The sequence below is a fragment of the Eleutherodactylus coqui genome, chromosome 3, assembly GCF_035609145.1.
Source record: "Eleutherodactylus coqui strain aEleCoq1 chromosome 3, aEleCoq1.hap1, whole genome shotgun sequence".
NCBI classification, from domain to species: domain Eukaryota; kingdom Metazoa; phylum Chordata; class Amphibia; order Anura; family Eleutherodactylidae; genus Eleutherodactylus; species Eleutherodactylus coqui.
In genome coordinates this window covers 180,868,360-180,881,190 of record NC_089839.1, presented here as the reverse complement: position 1 = coordinate 180,881,190, position 12,831 = coordinate 180,868,360, and the positions used below count along the sequence as shown (strand labels likewise).

Below are 12,831 nucleotides of genomic sequence, written 5' to 3'. Positions count from 1 at the left end.
TTGTTCAGCGTCTTCTCCCTGTGCTGCTGATGTGTCGGCTATTGTGCCCCTGCACATGCACAGTGTAAAGCCGGCGCACTGGCAATTACGTGGATTCGCGGCGACTCACCGCGGGTCAGATGATTTCCATTGACTGCAATGGAAGCCTTCCGTGCGAGGCTCGCACTAGAACAGGACATGCTGTAATTTTCCCCGCAAGCGGTTAAATTACAGTTGATTTTTGCTCGTGGGCATGGAAAAGCGTTTTGCTTATCAGTATTTGCTGCGGGATCCGGAGGCGAACGCCCACTCTGGATCCCGCAGTGCTAACACGCCCCTGGGATTTGGGCCTTTGACTGCGTTTTCAGCACTGTTATAAACGCAGCCAAACAAGCTGATAATTCCAGAACTGAAAAAACGCAGCCAGAAACACGGTTACCACATTCTACCATGTTTTCAGCAGCGCTAAAAATGCACCCCATTTCAATGGGCAAAGCATCGTGTTTTATAACTCAGAAATGCATGAAAATAGAACAGACAGCGCTTGAAAAACGCTGCGTTTTAGCGCATGTCTGAGAAGCGCCCTTGAAATGGAAGCGTTTTACAGCGTTTAGCGCTGCGCCAAAAACACAGCGTTAAACACTGGAAAACATGCAGTTGTGTGAGAGTGGCCTAATAAGGGCCAGCTGTCTTCTTTTCCCTGTGTTTTGCGCAGTGTCACTCCTTTTCTCTTGCTTTTTTTTTAACGTGCCAAAGACTCCAGAGAGATCGGGCAGGATTTGCACGCAAGAAACACGCTCATGATAAAGAACTGATTGAACGTTTTGCGGGTGTAATTTTCACGCGTGCAAAAATTTGCACAAACACGTTTGTCTGTTTAAGCCCTGACACTGATAATGGCGTCAAGCGCCGATATCAACAATGACTTAGGATCCACACAGCATTGTAAAAGGTGACATTTTGCTCTGGATATGAAGGCCCAAATACATGTGTTGGTAAAGGAGAGATCTATGAATGGCCATCTGTGAGGTAAACCTGTTACAGACACACTTCATTCATACACAGACATGTCAGGCGCAGCTCAGGAGACAGTTGGTGTGCAGGTCAGGTTACTTGTGTGTGAATGGAGGACGGGGAGGGATGTTGTTGTGTCTGACATTAATGACAATGGTGCAGCCTATGCTCCCTCCCTGGGGCAGGCCTGGCTGCAGGTTGCTATGCAACGGACACGCTGTTTTCTGTACTTCCTGCTCCACTGCCTGTGCTGGAGGTATTCCAGTGTATCTCAGTTATTACATCCCTGTATTCCCGGAGTCGGGGTAAGTTATGTGCAACGTGTTCCCTCACTAAATATGAAACTGTGATTAAACTGATTATTCTAGGTGCCCATTTACTGTATATCCTGCACTGTTATTACTTGCTGTACTAATACTAGCATGTGCAATGTGAGGTGTGAGGAGGCCAGCGGTGACAGGGGCTGTAAGGGGGCCAGCAGTGCCAGGGGTTATAAGGAACCCAGCGGTGCCAGGAGTTATAAGGGGGCCAGGGGATCTAAGGGGGTCAGCGGTGCCAGGGAATCTAAGGGGGTCAGTGGTGCGAAGGGGATAGAAGGAGGCCAGCGGTCCCAGGAGTTATAAGGAGGCAAGTGGTGACGGGTTATAAGGAGGCCAGCAGTGCCACGGGATATAAGGGGGTCAGCGGTGCCAGGGGTTTTAAGGAGGCCAGCAGTGCCAGGGGTTATAAGGAGGCCAGTGGTACCAAGGGCTCTAAGGGGGCTAGCGGTGCCAGGGGTTATAAGGAGGCCAGCGGTGCCACGGGATATAAGGGGGTCAGCAGTGCCAGGGGATATAAGAGGGTCAGCGGTGCCAGGGGATATAAGGGGGCCAGCGGTGCCAGGGGATATAAGAGGGTCAGCGGTGCCAGGGGATATAAGGGGGCCAGCGGTGCCAGGGGATATAAGAGGGTCAGTGGTGCCAGGGGTATAAGGGGGCCAGCGGTGCCAGGAAAATGCTGCATGGTGCACGTTTTTGCATCTGTAAATTGAATCACTTCCAGGGATTTTCCGGGGCTAAGATATTCATAGCCTATCCTTAGGAAAGATCATCTGTATCAGATTGGTGAGGGTCTGCCACTCAGGACCTGTGCCAATCAGCTGTTTGAAAAGGGCAAGTGTTGTGGTCTTTTCTCAGGCCTGTGATGTCACATTCATCAGTCACATGGCCTTAGAACAGCTCAGTCACATTCAAATGAATGGTATTCAGCTGCTATACCAGGTATGGCCACTATGAAATGAATGACGCTATGCCCGGTATGCAGAAAAGTGGCCTTGGCGATCACCTGGTTACTTCCAACAGCTGATCGTCGGGAGTCCCACCAATTTGATATTGATGACCTATCCTGAGGATACATCATCAATATCTAGTCCCGGAAAACCCCTTTAACATTCATTATGTTTACAACCACAAAAGTTGTGAAGTAAGAGATGGTTTTGAACGGAGCCTTAGACATTAGATAGCAGTCAGTCAAATTCTTGGTTAGCAGACAGCTATGGCGGTGCTAGAGAGTTCGAGAATTCTTCAGAATTCACAAGGCCTGACCTTAATCCTATAGAAATGTTGTGGAAGGACCTGAAGTGAGCAGTTCATGCGGGGAAACCCGGGCAGCCTGAAAACAGAACAGGTATGCCCATTGCCCCCGTGCATTTGTTATTCTGAAACAAGCTGGAGGGTTTCAGAATGGGTACACTTTGAAGTTTGACTCGGAACTGAGTCATAGAGGTGGGCCGTGTCGGCTTCTCCCTACCTGCAGCATTTTGATTGACAGCTTTCTCCCTATACACAAGCATGGAGAGGAGATGCAGGCAGTGAGAAGCCAATTTATTCTAAAATGTTGCAGCACATAGCACTGTGGTCAACTAATTCTTCTGCTGTGGACCAAATTAACCTAATCTATATATTACAATGTGTGAGCACATGCCATACTCATTTCCTCTAGCTGTGATTCTATTAACCTAGAGAGCCTCTTGAAAAATGAGTGAGCTACTATGTGTATATGTGAGACTCTATAGAAAGCTGGTGGCACACAGCCATGCTGTTTCATGCAATTTGCACCTGTTGTATCACTAGCCCGATACAGGAAATAGCAGTATGTATATATACTGGGGTGCAGCGTCCATGTGAAGAGAACATTTTGCACCCAGCCATCACCTTTTCTTGACTGCAGAAGGGCTGTATTTTGGTACATATACCACCTGTCTCTACACCAAGTCGTGCATGGTAGGAATGGGATTATGAGCTGTAGACCACAGGTATCTAATGACAGACATTAGGAAGCGGCATTGGTGTGAAAGCGATTATAAAAAAATGTATGTCATGCTGTGCTCTGAGGCTGGCATTGTGGGGTGCTACAGTCATGCTGAAACATGATGTTAGCTATATGGGTACTACAATGATTCTGGCACTATGGACATTACTAGGAGACTCTCAATATGAGCACTACTGTGATGCTGGCATGGTATATATTGCTATTGTATTCACGTTTTCCTGAAAATAAGACCTACCCCGAAAATAAGCCCTAGCGCGGATTTTTGAGCAGGCTTGAAATATAAGCACTACCCCAAAAAGAAGCTCTGGTTACAGCTCATTAAAAAATTAAATGGGAATGCATTAGATGCGTGAAAAGGACCTTGCACGCAGGTCAGCCAAGTCACTTATCCAGTAAGCTCGATCCAGGTCCTTCCCACTGCTCTACAGAGCCCCGCTGCAGCTCCTACAGTCCTTGCCCCACAGGATCACTTCCTGGTTACAGGATTCATAAATCCTGCCTCCGTGAAGCAATGGCTGTGATTGGTTTTTCGAACGCTGCATTGATTGGCTGAGCAGCGCTCGAAGAACCAATTCATAAATCCCACCAACACGGAGCGATGGCTGCTTTTGGTTCTTTGACCACTGGTCAGTCAATCAATACAGCGCTCAAAGAACCAATAACAGCCATTGGTTCGTAGAGGCAGGATTTATGAATCCCGTAACCAGCAAATGATCCTGTGTAGATGGCCGAGGACTGCAGGAGCGGCGCCGAGCTCTGTAGAGCAGCAGGAAGGACTTGGGCCAAGCCTGCTGGGTAAGTGACTCGGCTGACCTGCATCAAAGTAAGACATCCCTGGAAAATAAGCCCTAGCACATCTTGTGGGGCAAAAATAATAAGACCCTGTCTTATTTACAAGGAAGCATGGTAATAGGAGTGCTTACATGATATCGGGGCTGTGGGCATTACTACAAGGTTGGCACAATGGGCACTACAATCAAAATGGTATTATGGGCTCTACCAGGGTGGCACTATGAGTACTATACTATGGTATATTACTATGATGCTGTCACTATGAGTACTACAATGATACTGGCACTGTAGCATTACTGAGGCTAGCCACTATAAGTTTTGTAATTCTGTACTCATTACTATGAGTATTTGGGCCATGTAAAATGAGATATGCTCAGAATATGCAAAGGTGGTGCTCTGCAATGCTGGGTATTCTACTTTACCCATCAATTTGGGGAAGGCATGTACCATTTCTCTTGCATACTACAATATCATCTGGGCATGTAGAATGGGCACCAATATAACAATACAAAATATACAGCATAAAAATAAATTCAATGAAGCTTAAAGGGAACCAGTCAGCAGATTTTAGGAATGTAAATTATCTTTTGCTGTGACTGTGGATAAAAACATACCTGAGTAATAGCAGTATGAAAGTATCCTGCACTGAGGCAGAGCAGTCCGGTGGGCGGGCGAGACCTCTCACATTCTCTAACGTGGATGATGTAGTAAACCTCATCCATGCACTGCACCAAAGGCTTGCACCTACGGCGTATGCGCAGTTAGGAACCACGATTCTACCACAAAAGCAACAGCTAGGGCTCACACCCACTGGCGTTTTTATTTCTTGCGCTGTGATATCGCCAGTGTTTTTGATGGGGCCAGCAGCAGCAGCGCTAGCCCCATTGAAAACATGGAGTATTTCGCGGGATGAATAGCTAAATCCCTGCCTGCTGAAAGTGCTGGACAGCAGTGCAGGGGAGCTAGCCGGGGACCCGCCTGAGTGGCGGAGAGGTGAGTAAAGATTTTTTTAGTTTTTTTTCACCAGCTACGGAAGATTTTCAGGGAAGGGCTTATATTTCAAGCCCTTCCCCGAAAATCATGCTGCAGGGGTTGCCACAAAATTGAAAGCAATGGGATAGCATGCTGGACTTCTGCCACAACTGTCACAGCTGTGGCAAAGGATTCCTTAATCCCCGCGGGGATGAAGGAAACTCCTGCCACAGCTGTGACAGCTGTGGCAGAAGTCTGCAATATACTCCCTATGTTTTCCATGGGGCTAGCGCTGCTGCCGCTGGCCCTATTGAAAACTCTCAGCGATATAGCAGTTTTCTTCTCTGCGATGCGAAGCTCTACAGAAACATCGCAAATGAGTATAAAACCATTGAAAATCATCAGTTTAATAATCACTGCATCGCAGGGAAAAAAAAAAATCGCAAGTGGGTGTCCACCCTTAATCTGTGCCGGTAGCTTACCTCACAGCCCACAGCATACATATGCAGAACCACCTCCGACATCCGACCGTTGTCTTGCATAGTCTTAGACACCTGTGTCTCACCCTGCCTGACATCGGAGCCAGGCAGCGAAACTGTAATGTTGGACGAGGGGCAACACTGGATTGGAAAAGGATAAAATTGATCAATTTTTCATGGACATACTGATGTGAATATGGCCATAGCCAACCAGTGTCAAGGAGGTCATAAATCTTTAATGTCTCTATAAACTAGTCAATTAAAAAATAGTTATAGTTATGGAAATACATTAAAATAATACAGAGAACCCATGTAAACAGAAAATTGTAGACATTTTATATACATTGAATAGCTACTTTATTAGCGATACCCATCGAGTAGTGTGTTGGACCTCATTTGGCCTTCAGAATTGTAGCATAGATTCCACTAGATGGTGAAATCATTCTGCATAAATATTGCCCCATGTGGATAGGAGGCTTCTTGCAGTCATCATAAATTAGATGGAGGTCCTGACATGTTCCGAATATCTGACAGGAAGAGTTCATCGACTTTTGCTGCTTGTGCAAAATTTTGACCCTCCCATCAACATGGCCAGCAGAAATCTGAATACATCTGACCAGGCAATGTTTTTCAACTGCTCGGTGATCCAATTATTTTGCTTTGTAACCCACTGGACTCTTGCCTGTTTGACATAGACAACAATGGCACTGCGATTGGTTGATCGCTGTTATAGGCCATCCGTGCTAAGAATCGGAACGTGTGCATTCGGGCACGTTAGTTGGAACGCCAGCGTTGCATTTAGGTGCAATTTGCTTGAATGTGCACTTCTTGTTCTTCAGAACTATTCTTGACATCCTCCTCTGACCCCTTTCATCTACAAGTTGCTTGTGTCCACAGGATCCTCTTTTATAGGATGCTTTTCCTGGATCACGCTGTTCTTGGTATACTCTGCATAAGAAAACTCTATAAGGTTGGCAATTAATGAAATCCTGACCCCAGCTAATCTTGCTTTGTTGGAAGTCGCTTAGATTGCTGGATTCTATCTTTGTAATGTGGATTCACACTAAAACTGATCCACGAAAAATATGCTCACTTGATTTTATGCTGCACTGCGGGGTCATGGGGACAATTTCCCTACAGGAAAGCTCCAATTGTGAAAGGGTCGGGGCTCTAAAAAAGTAGTTGTTGAAATGCAGTCCTAAGCTCTCGCTCCCAACCTGAAGGTTGCAAGTTCAACCCCCACCTGGTTCAGGTAGCAGGCTCAAGGTTGACCCATCCTTCCATCCTTCTGGGTTCAGTAAAATGCGTACACAGCTTGGTGGGGGGTTATAAATAAATTACCTGAAAGTGCTGCGGAATAAGTTAGCACTATACAAATAACAAGATTTATTTTTTATTAATTTTTTAACTGCACTTTACATACATCACTAAGGGCTCCATCACACAAGCGTAAGTGCAAATTCGGCCGCTCCTGCACAATGTATTTGCACAGTGAACGGGTTTATTTTGCATGCATAATGGCATATATTCCTCTTCCCTTACAGTTTACAATAGCTGCGCTTCTGCACTTGCATAAAATCCCGTCAGCAATATGCAAACCTTATGGCCCCATGACAAGTGGCTGGGGAAAAACTTTTTCCCACGCATGTTCTTCTACAGTTCATGCGCATTTCCACGCTCCCATTAACTCCTATGGGGCCTTTTGTGCACAAATGCGTACAATAATAAAGCATGCCGCATACTTTCTCACCCGACAGAAACGCGCACGGAAAAACGAGCAATGTGAAGGAACCCATTCGAATCAATAAATTCGATTGTATACAGTTTCTGCTGCCGTATTTCTGCACGCAAAAATGAGTGCAAAATTGCCCGATTGCAGAGCCCCAAAGAACCTATTGATGTTAACTGGATCATTCACATGAACAATTGTTTTTGGCGCGCAATAAAATAGGACCTGCTCTATCTCTCTGCGTATTTGCGCAGCAAAGATCCCCATAGGAGTCTATGGGAGGTGCACGCAAATCTGCAATACACTGTGTAATTTTGTGAAAAAGAGAACACATCTTATTAAGCTAAATAGCCTTTTAGATCATGGCGGGGGGTGTTACACGCACATGTGAACTTACCTGCATGCACAAAAAAGTACAATACAATGCACCAATACACTCACAAATCAACCTCATTCACTGCGCAAATAGATTGCGCTGAGGCGACCGTATTTGCGCAAAAGCTTGTCTGAAGCCGCCCAAGACTAGTAAAGCATGTTTCTAGTACATACAGTACATGGATTGATTGAGGTTTTATTAAGCACTAATAGACAACCAGAAGAGAGAAAGGTGTTGGGCCCGCTGCCTGCTCTCCAGCATATAAAATGAATTGGAAGCGGTTTACTGTGGTGCTACTATGGAGATAATCCTGCCGCAAGACTCTGACAAGCAGAATGAGATCTAAAGATTTAAGTGCTTTGTGAATAAAGAAAAATGCAGCTATATAGTTCTTGTCTGCAGACTTATAAAGAGGAATTAATATCAGACCGGGCCTCTTACAGGTATTTATTACCAAGACGTCTGCAATGGAACAAGGTAATAAACTACTAGCACTACATCAATAAATACATGGCAATAACAACACATTGCCATAATGATAAAGAATTGCAGATTAAGAGGTGTTACACTGGACACCTTTTGGAAGGCAGCAAGTGTACCGTTCAATGGCTGGGTACATTAAAGATAATCCATTCCAGAATGATTCACACTCATTGACAAAAAAATGCACCAAGACGTAGTTGTTGGAATGAGAACTTTATAAATGTGATTGTGATTAATATATATGTAATTGATTACAGTATAAGAGTAAAAGGATCTAATGCCATGTTGGGCCACCACTAGACTGGATACATGATGAGATATGGTCAACCATGGAGGCATACAGGTTCCATATGTTATACTGAGGCACATTTTCCCACAGATGTTACAACTGGACCCTACATCCTGCACTGTTCTGACAGGTCCCGTAAATGCTCAATCAGCGATGCATCTGCCAGTCGGGCAGGCCAAGAAAGTGTGGCAACATGTAGGAGGCATTGCTGGGAAACTCTTGTTGTGTTTTGGTGAGCATTATCCTGGTGAAAAATGCCCGTTGGAAGCCCTGCCAAGAGAGGCAACACGGGGTTGAAGGATTTCAGGCATATATCCTGAGCTGTTAGTGTTCCTCGTATTACTACTAGGGGTGTCTGTCTTGTCCGGTGGCTCCCCAGATCATCAGACTTAGCAGATAGGGCAGAATGTCACTCCACAATAAAGGAAGGATTGAAGAGGTCACCACAAGGCAACACGACAGTCATCGACTCCCAAACAGAACTGGAATCGTCGCTAAAGACAATATGGTTCCAGTCCGTAGAAGTCCAGGTTTCTTGCTCACTACATTATTGCGAACACAGGGATTGAGTGATTGTGTTGGGGTGTTAGTGGCAGAACACATAATGGGTGCTGTAACACCAAGCTAATCACTTGGAAATGGTTCGGGCAGAGACATGGTTCTGTGATGAAGGTGCCACTTGTATCTAGAGGACAGACAATTAAACCATTGGGTCTCCTCATGCTTGTCTAGTCAGTATCAACTTTGTTCTTCAAGTGTGCATCCCCTTCCCATAACCATTGCTCCCAACACCTCCTAACAGGTTGGTTTGAATAGCCTAGATAGCAGACAATTCATCAAAAAACTATGTTGCTTCTCTCATGCCAGTGATGCGCCCCCTCTCAACGTTTGTTAACTGGGCAAAATGTCTTTGAGTGTGTCATAAAGTCATGTCTATCGGTCAACGATCTCTCAACATGAGGTATACTACACAAAAGTAGCCTCCAAAACCCTTCTTATAGGACAACGGGGGAAAGCACTTTTATAGCCTCTGGTGGCAAGACCCCGTGTCTAATCAGACCGCAACTGTAATGACTTATCTGGGTGTATTTTTTTGTCAATGAGTGTGCCCGTGTAAAAGGAGGCAGTATTGTACCCATGATGATGGACGTCAGGGGACCAGCCGGGCATATTGTTGTTGCATGAGAAATGAATGAGAGCTGGCAACTTGTAAAACGTAGTTATTTGCTGGATGCCGAAACTGAAACACATGGCCACACAGTAATGGCTGTATTTTCGGGCCTTGTGCTCTCTGTGTGTTCCATGGATAGCACATGGACCCATAATAACCAATGAGGCTAGTCACATAGTCGAGTTTTCACCTGGACTAATATTTTGTATGAAAAATATCTCTGCATGTCCAATTCTCATCCATTTACACTAATAAGAGTAAGTCCCATTTAGTGTATAGAACTCCACAAATATTTTGTCTATGTGCTATCCAATGTTTTTGGCTTCCTAATTTTCAAATAGTACCTGGCCACGTGTGCATAAGCCCCAGGGCCCAGACTTTAAAAGAATTTCAAGTTATTCCCTATTCACAGAGGATAACTTATTGATCAGCGGGGGTCTCATTGCTGAGAGCCCCGCTGATCTCAAGAACAGGGGTCACATGTTCCCTGTCTTCCTTACTGTGGGGTTACCCCCCCCCCCTCCCATAGTGAGGAGGATATTAAATGAAGCGCTGGTCATACAAGCGCACCAGCACTCCTCTTTCAATGGGAATGCCAAGATACCTCAGTGACACCGTCTTAGGTATTTCGGTCAGCTGCATTGAAATGAATGGAGCGTTGACCGCGTATGTGTGGCCAGGGCTCCATTCAGTGTGAAGTTACTGCAGGAGGAGAACGGGACATGGGAGACCGTTTTTTTGAGATCGGCAGGGACCCCCACCCTATCTGGTGGATAGGACATAACTTGAAATTCTGGTACCCATTTAAATTAGTAATCTGGTTTCTATAAGTTTAACCCAATAACTCCCATCATATGGGCCATCAGAATTATTACGGTATAAACCTCTTTTGAGCCCAAGCTCCAAGGCCACCTTATTTTTATTATTATTATATTATTACATTTTTCTGTGTCAGCCTGATGGCACCCTGTGAGGAATGTTTGTTGGTATCCCCCCCCCCCATCATACGCAAAGCATTTATGCATATTGCAGTCTGCCTATACTCTGCTTGTGTAGAAAGCAGCAAGACAGCAGCATACCCACACCAGAACAGCTGAGTACATAAATACAGTACCAGAACCAAGGTACACAAGTACAGCAGCAGAACCAACTCAGTACATAGATATAACGCCAGAACTAAGCTTATAACATAAATGCAGTAGCAAAATTAAGTGATTGTGTAGTGGGGTATTAATGGGCTGACAGCGGTGACATCAGAAGTCAGGAGAAAGAGCGAAACACAACAATGATTCAAGTAGCTCCAGAAGACGCTGCTGCATGGAGGATTAAGATCATCTGACTGAGCGGATGTAAGAGGGTCAATTGCTCCCAGCCTACATCTGCATGGTGCCCCCCCCCCCCCCCTACAAGCTGGTGGCTGTGTGATCATACGGGTCACAAATTGCTAAAACCGGCCATTCGTTTGTTATATACATGGACGCAACTTGACTTTGTGATACTGGAGACTGAACTATGTTATGATATTGCACAGCATGGCACTTTACCAATGAATGTATGCATCAGGATATACATGACTAATGATAATGAATCCAGAATCGAAGGGGATAGATGAGCGAGATCTAACCATCAGATGCATGCGCTTTGTTGGATTGATGGGTGAGCCTTGACTAATAGATGCATGCACCTAGATGAATTAGGAATTGATAGGCAAGCCAAGCATGATAGATGCATGCATGGAGTTGGATCAATGAGTACAGCTCGGCTAATCTTTGCAGTCATTTCAATATTTTGTCTATTTCACATAATGAAAAGAACTGCTACTTAAGGCAGCTTTCACATGGGGAGATCTCCGTACAGATCATTATTTAATTGATCTTGCACATTACATGGAAATAGTTATTAGAGTATAAATCATCCCCATGGTTATGACAGACAGTCACGCAGTTATGCTTTCTAATTACAGGCACCCAATAATAATTTCATCCATCATTTGCCAAGCAGTGAACTATTTAAGCACCTCGATCATTTTTAAAAATTGTTTAGATCATAAAACTAATAAGTTCGAGAACATTTTTTGTTACTATTTGTAAATATACACATAGCCGGAAATGCTGCGTTCCGGGTTCATCTGGGGTCATTTAAAGAATTGCAGTATAGAGTACAAGCGATCAAGTGATTGCAAGTTCAAATTGCCTATAGGAGTTTAATAAAAATATAGAAACAGGTTCAATAAAAAGATTAAAACATTAAAACAGATATTAAAAGTCCAATCCGCCTTTTGCCCCATTTTCCCATAAAAATCTAAATACTAAAAAAACCCACATATATTGCCAAAATAATCCACATATGTTGTAAAAGTCTGTATTATAAAAATATTGCATTATTTATTTGTAAAGAAAAAAAGGACAGAATGCCAGAATTGTGGGATTGTTTGCTTACCCCAGCTCCCCAAAAATGAAATAAAAAGTGATGAAAAAGATGCATATACCCCAAAATGGTATCAAACTACAGATCGCTCTGCTAAAGTTGAGCCCTCACACAGACCGACAAAAAAATAAGCATTATGGGTCTCAGAATATGGCTAGAAACAGCAATTTTTGTTTTAAAAAAAGGCTCTTTACTTTTAAAAGGCAGTGAAACATTAAGGCCTCAGTCACACGGGCGCATCGGCGCCCGTGTTACTGCAGGAAGGAGACGGACGTACCTGAAGACGGCCGTCTCTCTGCAGCGCCGGAGGAAAGAACATGTGACCGGCTCCATTGCCGGTCATGTGTTCTTTTAGCAGCACTGCAGAGAGACGGCCGTCTTCTAACTGTCAGTCACACGGGCGCATCGGTGCCGATGTACGGGTGCCGATGGGCCCGTGTGACTAAGCCCTAAAAGAAAACTTTATAAATCTGGTACCACCATAACCGTAATGACCCACAGCATAAAGTTCACGTGTCATTATTACTGAACGCTGGAAAAACTAAGCGCCCTCTCCTCCAAAAAAAGCACAATTGCAATTTTTTTTCACCCCATTTAAAAACTTGTAAAGGTTTTTCAGTACATTAAATGGTACCATTAAAAAAACAACTCATCTAGCCAAAAACCAAGCCCTCATATGGCTATACTGATGGAAAATAAATGGCTCTTGGAAGGCGTGGACGAATAAATGAAAATAACAAATATCTGGTCCTGAAGAGGTTAAAGGGAATACATTGATACTATTCATCTGCATGTTCACTCACTGTGATA

At 44.4% G+C, this 12,831-nt stretch overlaps 1 protein-coding gene across 3 annotated transcripts in view; it reads left to right on the top strand.

Annotated features, from left to right (window-relative positions):
- Positions 1-1,214: 1,214 nt before the first annotated feature.
- Positions 1,215-12,831, top strand: part of CFAP20DC (CFAP20 domain containing) — a 416,942-nt gene continuing 405,325 nt past the window's right edge. For all 3 annotated transcript variants that reach the window (XM_066596613.1, XM_066596612.1, XM_066596614.1), the window contains exon 1: positions 1,215-1,298. The gene's annotated coding sequence lies outside the window, so the exon portion shown is untranslated. The remainder of the gene's footprint in view (positions 1,299-12,831) is intronic.